This window comes from Vanellus vanellus, assembly GCF_965231255.1.
Source record: "Vanellus vanellus genome assembly, chromosome: 2".
NCBI lineage: Eukaryota > Metazoa > Chordata > Aves > Charadriiformes > Charadriidae > Vanellus > Vanellus vanellus.
This window is the reverse complement of record NC_138906.1, coordinates 114043823-114053083: the sequence shown is the minus strand read 5'-3', so window position 1 is coordinate 114053083 and position 9261 is coordinate 114043823. Positions and strand designations below refer to the sequence as shown.

At 42.5% G+C, this 9261-nt stretch overlaps 1 protein-coding gene across 2 annotated transcripts in view; it reads left to right on the top strand.

The window, feature by feature from the left end:
* The first annotated feature begins 355 nt into the window (after positions 1-355).
* ANKRD12 (ankyrin repeat domain 12) overlaps positions 356-9261 on the top strand; it is a 66888-nt gene continuing 57982 nt past the window's right edge. For both annotated transcript variants that reach the window (XM_082480124.1, XM_082480123.1), the window contains exon 1: positions 356-552. The gene's annotated coding sequence lies outside the window, so the exon portion shown is untranslated. The remainder of the gene's footprint in view (positions 553-9261) is intronic.

The following is a 9261-nucleotide window of genomic DNA, read 5'->3' as shown; positions in this document are numbered from 1 at the left end:
TCACGCCCCTCCGCCCCGGGCACCCTGCGAGCCCGTTATTCCCCGTCGCCTGCGTGCGCGGGGCGTGACACGAGCGGTGAGGAGGCCGGCGGGGCGTCCGTGCCCGTCTCTCTCCGGACAGGGAACGGAGCCGGTGCCGCCACACTTCACCCCCCCTTTTCCTCCCCAACCGCCGCCCGAGCGGTGTAACGTTCGCGGCAGGGCCTGCCCCGCCCGCCCCTGTGTGAGGGCCACGTGGGCGGGGCGCGGCCAATGGGAGCCTCGCGGAGCGCTACTCCAGCGACGTTGGGCAAGCGGGGGGGGGAGCGGCAACGGCAGCGCGGGGTGAGGGAGGGCGGACGAGGGAGGAGGAGGAGGCGGCGGAGGGGTGTTTTCAAACCCGACAGCCACAGCGGCCGGAGCCGGGGCTGAGCCTGAGCCCCTGGGCACCGCCGGTGGCGGCGGGCGGCACCCGCTCCCCTGTCGGATCCCCCCACTGCCGCGGAGAGAGGAGGGGAGGGAAGCGGCAGGAGGAGGAAGAGGACGCGTCCCGCTGCCGGCTCCTGGGAGAAGGTAAGGACCGGAGCGCACCTCCACACCCCTTCCCGCTGCGCGGCGGGGAACCCCGGTTCCACCCGCTGCCGCGGTGCCCTCGCCCGCGGGGTGCCGCCCCCCTGTCTCCGAACGTTGGGGCGGCTGGGGAGCCCTCACCCCGTGCCCGCCTGGGGCGGGGGTGTGCGTGTGTGTAACCGCTGCTCAACCCTCCCCGGCGGCGGGCACCGCGCCCCTCCCGCCCAGCCCGGTGGAGCGGAGGGCCTGTCCCCGTGCTGCCCTGTGCCGGGGCGAGGGGGTGGGCGCGGCGGCGGCGGGCAGCGGCTCTCCGCTCTCAGCCTGTCAGCGCCGCGGCGGGAGCCATGGCTGCCGCTGTCACCGTCTGACGGCCGCGCCTCTCGCACGCCGAGCCCAGCCCCTGCCCCGCCGTCCGGAGCGCGGCCCGCTTGCGGCCGGGGGGGCGCCGGCGGCCGGGTACCGGGAGCCGGGGCGGCGGTTGCGGCGGGAGGCAGGGCCGGGGCTGTGGGGAGGGAGGCAGCGGCGGGGGCTGTACAGGCGGCCGGGGCGCGGGTGCCGAGCGTGGCATGGCGGTGTACACACACACACAGACACAGACACACGCCGCTGCCCCGCCTCCGTTTCGGGAATTTCGGTAGCTCCCTGCAGCCTCGGGACTTGCTGCGCCGATTTCGGCCGTGCCGTGCCGCCCCGCCGAGGTAACCTGCCCTCGTCACATCGCGACCCGGGGCGAGCAGGTGAGGCGTTTCTGGCGCCTTCCGTTACACGCCGAAGGGTGCCCGGTTGTTTTGCAGAATGATACGTTTCAAGTCTGCCAGTGCAAGGCAGCCGCCGCCGAGGTGGAGCACAGAACCTCGCACAGCACAGGTGACACTAAGGCAACAAAGGAAGGACAAGAAATGAGAGAATGCCAGGCTCAGTTGCACAGTTCTTCATTCTAGTTCTATCCTGACTCTCTAGGTACCATTACTAATATTGTCTTTTTTGCCTTTTTTTTAAGTACTGGGTAGCTAATAAATGAATAGATTATTATTTTTTTTAATTTAAACTCCCAAATAAAATGAGTAGTTTGGTGTCATCATCTAGAGGTTATGTGGAAATTGCCTGGATGCTGGTTGCTGTGTTCTATGCTTTTCTTCTGCAGGCTGTGTGATGTGGAGGAAAATCTGAATTTTATACCTCTGAATTGCAAGATAGTTTATAGGATAAAACAGTGCTTTAATGACGACAAGTAAGTTGTGATGCCTGCAGGAACAAAAAGCTATCAGACAGATGCAGAACAGTCCAAATGTACTTATGTTCCAGGAAAGAAATGTTTAATCTTGGAATGCTAGGAAAGGGTGAGATCATGATGTCTATAAGAAATCATTAACTTTTTAATAAAATAATTCAGTGTTATTGACACATCAGGATTTGGACGTAGGGTTTGCTTCTACTCTCCAGGTTTGAAGCAGTAAGGGTTTGGGTATTTTCCAGTATGCAGCTTGGTGGCAGCTTGGTGGCAGCTTGGTTGCCCTCACATCTTAGTTACTCTAGGTCCTTACACCTAGGTTACTCTAGGGACATGGTGAGCTATCCACAGGTGTTGTGCAGCTGCGAAGAGCTAAGCATCCTGTGTTTTCTCTCCTTCCACTGTAATCGTCTGCTGTAGTTCAGTGGGTAAGAGTCCCCAGAGTAATAGATCTTCAGAATTATGTGAGCATTTCAGCTGTTCTTACTATTTGAGGTTTCTGCAGATGTTGGGTGTCACTTGCTTTTCTTCATTCTTTAGGTGGAAACTCAGGCTCTCAGCTAACTTTGTGACTTGATGAGCCTGGGGACCTTAATCTCACCCTGTGTGAATTCAGTAGGTTTCTGTGCAAGCTTGAGAAACTGTCTGTTCAAATAAAATTGCAGGGTTTGAGGTATAGCAGAATAGTTCATTGGAAAGGGAATAGTAGACCCACTGTCTACCTGACTATCTGTCTTTTTTTTTGTTTTGTTTTTCCTTCCCTCTTTAATACTCCTACTTTTCCATATGCATCTTGTAAGCTAAAATATCAAGGGGTGCCAATGTTTTTCTTGTAGTGATGTCAGTTTTTTGGTGTACAGTATACAAATCCCTTTTCTGATTTCCTGGCTTCTCTGTGGTAATCACTAAGTGCAGACAGTTGACCAGAGAGCCTCTGGTTCTTTTGCAAAGATGACAGCTCAGTCTTTCAGATATAAGGATTTCTGCCTTTCCATTGCAATCTCTGTGTGTTCTTCCACCCAAAGGATTAGTCAAAATTTTTGTGAACTCTGAATACTACAGACAGCAAAGCTTAGGACAGATGTTGTGTAAGAAAGCACGCTCTGTGCAACAAACTTAAGTTCATTTATGGTTTGTTCCAGCAGGTTTGCACAATAGGTAACTTCTTTGAGGAAAAGGTCTTTTAATAAGCAGGCTAAATGAGTGCTTGTATGAAGCTTCAGTTTGTTTGGCATCAGTTGCAGGGGCTACTACTATGTTACCACTTACCTTAGGATTAAAAGAACAAGCTGAAAATTGAATACCTGGGTGTATTAAATACCGTGTTTATTGAATTAGAGGTCATCAATCATAGTGTCAAGCAGCAGCTTCTTTGCACCATTAGGTGTCTGTTTAAATTGCTACAAAACCCATAAACTGTTGCAGCTTTAACTTAACTAGATGGAAAAGTCCTGGATATCCTTTTAGTGGAAATACTGACACCTAGAAATGTCTGAGCTAGAACTTCTTCCTCAATGTTGGGCATACACATATATGAAAACAAATTTTATTTGTTGAACTGATTTACCATGTTTAGATGATCTTAGGCTGATGAAATTGTCTGGAAGACTAGCCCAGTTGGTCCTTTTTAAAACTGGAAAAAACTATTGATCACAAAATATGTAATGATTAACCTGCTACCACACTGTTAATGTGCACGCTCAGAACAACTTGCTTTTAACAAATTTGATCTTATGAAAAGGTGGGCTGGGGATGAACGTTCGGTATTTCTTCTCTTCCATGTTCTATTGCAGCTGGAGTAGTGTAAATGTTGATTGGTCATTTAGTCTCCAGACCAGACTATAATTTTAAAACTACATCATTAGACTCTACTTAGACTCTAGCGACAGATGGTATGAAATAAATATTAGCACAAACTCTATCTTGCATTTTGTGTTATGACACTGAATAGTTTTATTAACAGAATAACAGAAGTCAGAGCCCTGCTAACATCTTTAGGTTTTTATTCTTACAAGTTCATTATTCCAGAACCTAGAGAAGCCTTAGAAAGTTCCTCCATAAGCTTATGGAGCTGTACTTTGTATCTTACCTATTCAGTTGAGGAACTTTATTGCCATCTTGTATAAACCTAAATATTCATTTAAAGAGAGACTTGAAGCTCTTAAGAGTATGACTTTGCCTTAGCTTATTTTTGGATTATCTCCCTGGATCTGACAAAGTGTCCTTGTATCTGCTTTTATCTTTAGCAAGCAACAAATGAATAAACACTCCTCAGTTTCATGGCTGCTACTCAAAGTGCTATAGGTAGTGATAAAGTCACAAGAGGGTTGGTTTCACACTGGTTTATGCTAAGAACAGCCATTAACAATGTTAAAGACACAATTACGATCTGTGTGAGAAGCAAAAAGTAAAAATGCAAGCTGATAAGGAAGACTTGAGATATTTTCTTCCCTGCCCCTGTCATTGTGCTTTCTACTTGCTAGTAGCCTGGTGGAGATAAAGAATATTGCAATTACTTTCTTGTTCCATGTCTTGCATTCACGAGGCCGGAAAACATCAGAGGTAGAAAGCACTTTTTTCCCCCTATCTGAGCTTCAGAATGTATTAAAGGCAACAGAAACCAAATAACACTGCATTTCCGGGAGTATTGTTATGGTAGAAATCTTAGAAAGTTCCAATCCTTCATGGCATCAGAAATGAGCTTACTTACATTAAGACATTTCCTGTAGTTTCCCATCTCTTTCAAAGCTTTTTGTATTAGTCCTACTTAATAGGTGTCTGGTTTTTCAAACCATTCAAGCTCTGATAGATAGATAGTTTCCTTAGCTGGTTCGTGGAAATACCTTCCCCTTGTTTGTGTTCAGTTCAAGATTGTGTGCAACAAAGAACGCTGAGAGAAATCAGCTTTCTGTGGTGCTCTGTGCTGTTCAGTAACCTGCTAATCTGATTTCATACTACTAGTTTACTGATAAGGGAAAATTGAAAGATGATTTAGTGATATTCTCTTTCTAGAATGAGCAATGCTAATCCATTCGTCTTCTGACTTCAGGAAGGGACAGGTTACTTGACAACTGTATTACCTTTTTTAAATAAATTAAAAAATACTATCTTTTCGTCTTGAAAATAACTGGCTCTTTGCTTTCGAGTCCCTTCAATTCTCCAGATGACATAGTAAAACATTAATGAAGGTTAAGTGCAGTACTCACTGCAGTTTTACAGCTCTAAATAGTTGTACTTGTATGCAAACAAGTATTAGGTTATTCTTTCTTCTTTGTTTCCACTCCATCTGTTACCTCACTATGTCTTTTTCCCCTAAAGAAAAAAATATTTCCATAAAGGAACTGGCATATGATTTTCTTCTGTTACTTTTGTGATATGTGACGATGGCCAAGAGGTGGCAATAAAGGCCATTTAATATTTTGCATGTCTTCACAATTTAGCCAGGACAAAAACCTCATTATCCAGTTGGGGACCTGGAAGTAAGCGTAGTCAGAAGCTTTTTTTTTTTTTTTTTGGTTGGTTTTTCCTGCATCTGCTGTTTTAGGTCTTACTCGTGAATGATAGCACTGAAGCACTCTGTTTTACCCATGATAAATCATGCTGAAGTTGAAGGACTGTGAGTAGGTGTTAGCAGTTCATCTGCTTTTAGCCTGTGAAGGGCCTTTGCGTGTTTTTAGGTTATGTTCTTTCTGGCAGTGCTGTAGATAAGTTGTGGATTTTCTTGGTGTTAAGTTGGCAAATTATCTTTAACTTACGGAGATTTAAATAGAAATTACTGAGTTTCTATTAATAATGTATAGAGTAGATTTGAAATCTCTTGTCTTGGAGATCTTTAGAAGGTTTCCAGAGGGGATGTAGATTCCTGCAGAAGGAATTTAAACTTAGTTGGCAATAGGGTTGCTTGTCTTAAGTTTGGCAGAGTGCTGATAGAAAAGCTTTTAATTTTTTCTTTGGTAGGCACTGTGCTAATGGAATAGTCTTTCTTAGTTGACAGAGATCTACGTAGTTACATCTTTAAGGAATAACCAGTAGATCAAAACTGAAGCTTGCAACTCCACTTCTCCATTTAGTTTAATGGGAGAGTCATATTATGCTAAACATCTATGCAGGTGCTTCCTTTGAACCCATAGTTCATCCTAAAAAAGACTCAAGAGGAAGCACCTGTGAACATACAAGTTTTTTAGACTTGCAGATTAAAAGGGAGGACCAATGGATTTTGCAATAAGTGTCTTTGACTTCTGACAGCCAGAGTTCCTGGGCAAGCATGACTTTTTCTTGATCCTATAAAGAGGAAACCTATTCTGTGAAATAAAAGCATCATCTCCTTTATTTTGAGAGGCTATCCAGAATAAAGGGAGATCCCTTCAGGCACTCTGGAATCTTATGTATGTCTGATTCTCAAGAGTAAAGAGGTGAGATTGTTTTTCCATGTAAGTGTCTATTTCGACAGCTAGGTATGTCCCTCGGTAGGAATATGATGTTTGTATTCTATGCAGCTGTCTTAATGATACGATTTACCTTGAGTATGACATCAGTACTCACAAGCTACACAGGTTCTTCTAGTCACCTGTATAAGTAAGTCTTTGTTGGAATAAATGCTGTCCTGACTACATAACGTAAGTTGCTGGAGAATATAGAAGACTTAAACCTTTTCACACGTTGAATGTATCAGCAGGAGGAGAGAACTGCCAGTAGGCATGCTTCTGCTGAGGTAAAGTACATCTGCATTTTTAATACATGGGACAGAATTATAGACTAGTTGATGTTAGAAGGCACCTCTGGATGTCATCTAGTCCATGCCCCTGCTGAGAGCAGGGTCAGCTAGAGCAGATTGCTTATAGGCATGACCAGCTGAACCTGGAATTCACCGCAGTAGTGTGAGTAAAATGTTACAAAGTTTTGATTTTAGTTAGTCCATTTGGATTCCATGTTGCACAAGGCTTGGTAAATTGTAAAACTGTCAAACTTTTCTGTTCCGTATTTGAGAGAAAAGAAAATGTTTTTCAGCTGTTGTAGGTAATGTTTTTTCCCTGACTAATTTAATTTTTAATAGTCAAAGGATGCATTCTTCTTGAACTGCCTGTGTGTGGTAGTCTTGTAAAGCTGTGGTGCATTCTGTTAAGTTCTGCTGTACAGATTCTTAATGAAGGTTGGTGTTTTTTTTTATTTAAATGAATAATTAACTGGTTACATAAATAAGATGTCTTTGTACTTCATCTTGCTTATTAAAGATGCAGTTTCTTATATCTGTTTTTAAGAAAGAAAAGACAAATACATGAATGTCTTTTCTATGTTGTTTGTACTGGAACTTAGGCGAAAAAAGTGTTTTCCAGTGCCTGTAACTCAGAGTAAGCTTGTTGAGTGAGAAACTGAAAGTGAAACAACCTTATTTTCTACTGCTGAAGGAGAAATATGAAAAGTAGCTAAAGCATGTATATTAATAAGGCATTTCTTCAGAAATTATCATTTCAATAATGATAATATCTGAAAAGAAACTTACGATATTTTTGACCTTGCAGAATTTCTTTCAAGGAGAAAAACAATTATTTATGCAACCGGTTGTATTTGTACTCTCATCATTCTGTTTGTTTTTTTTTCCAGTGCTTCCTTGCAGAACAGCCAGCCCTATGTAAAAACAATAATGCAAGTCTCTTCCATGAAAAGACAAAGGGTTAATCTGAGAGTAGAGAAATGCACTCGAGAACAAGACAATACTGACAAACATTCTTCAGATTCACCTTGAATTCTGTCACTGGTTGCAGTTCCTTACTGGTCCACATGGAGGAAAGCTCTAGAAATGGTATATGTGGCTCAGAAGGAATGATGCCTCTTGTCATGATGGGAGCCATTCCTACCCAAATGAAATGGGAGTCAGTGTCATACATTTCTTATGTCTTGTCCCTCCCAATTTGTGGCAGGGGTTATGTACCCATAGGCACAAAAAGCATCTTCAAAAGAAGAGGAGAGAATTTTCTGCTTTTAAATAATTCCTAACCTTTCCCTGATAAAAATGTCATCTGGTTGATGTTACACAAGTTCCACAAACTTCCAGCTTTGGTATTTTAAACTGTTCCATTTAAAATTAGTGTTGTCATAAAATATTAATTTAAATGCTTTGAATGCAGCACTTTTCTTGGGTATTAAGAGGAAATTACATGAGAAAATAGAGAAATAGTTGTAATAGAATGATCTGCCTTTTTTTAACAGCAAGATAGTAGTGGCTTATTGATGAAGATTCTGCCATTCTTGAGCAATCTGGTATGCCATTATGATATCAAATGTCTTACTGTTTTATGTTTTTCTAGTAAAATTATCATTTTTCCAACTTGGTTGTGAAAATTATTAATTACTTAAGACTGATTTTGCAAGTTCATTTGTAACATATGTATCCAGTCCACATGCTTCACTATTAAGCAAGCCCACAGCCCCTCAAATGCTTCTCTGAAATAATGTATAATTCTGTAATCTTAAATTGGTAGGAATTCTGTTCTGAAAGTTTATCCTGGATATAAATATTTGTATGATTGAGGTGTAAATCAGAGAGTACCTATAGTGAAGACAGTCCCTTGGCCTTGTGTATTTCTTTTAGTAAACAACATTTAGGATTTCGGACTTGAAAAGCTATTTCTGTTAAAAAATAAAAAAATCATAGTATTTGATCTTACTTTTTGTTTCTTCAGGTGCCTTCTCATTCAGTGTTTCCCTGTATCAGCTCTATGTTTATATCAGATCTTCTTTTGGGATCCCTGTTGCAAAGCACCATTTTCCCCTTCGCCTGTTTTCAGGATTGTACCACCCTGTCAGTTCAGGCCATGTTTGTCAACATTGTTTTTCACCCTAAATGACATGTGAACAAATTAATTCCCATAGCTTTTTTTTGTTGTTGTTGTTTTTTTTTTAAAGCCAGAAAGGTGTTCAGTGTCCTAGGAGACGTTCAAGAGTCAACGCGAAAGAATTAATCCCCTCCATGCTTCTTTTGTTTCATACCTTTTCTCAGCACCTTACAGGGTGCAGTCTCTTTGTGTCTTCTTTTGGATGGGGCTTGATGCAGATGGGTTTGCTCAGGTTTCAGGAGTCCATGAATTTTCCTTTGAAAATGACACCTTTTTGGATACTTGGACTTCAATATTTAGTATAGTACTGTGAGGTGTTAAAGTAGAAGTAGAGCTTAGCACACTCATTCTCTTTAGTTCTTCCATGTTCAGTTATCTATGTGGAAGAACATTAAAGGTCATTTATAGATAACTGGCATCCTTTTGTTTCTTTTTCTCTGTCATATTCTGTTAATAATTTTCAGCTCTTATATGCCAAGCAAGACTAGATTGTTTGGCATAGCATCTGCAAGGATATTTTGTCAAAATGTTAGTTTTTATGGTTTTTCAGTGCCTTGGGAAGATATAAACAGTAATTAATTCCATATAAGTTTAGAAGTCTGTTATCAACAAAGCTGTTTTTATTTTATCAGAATCTTGATGTGCGGA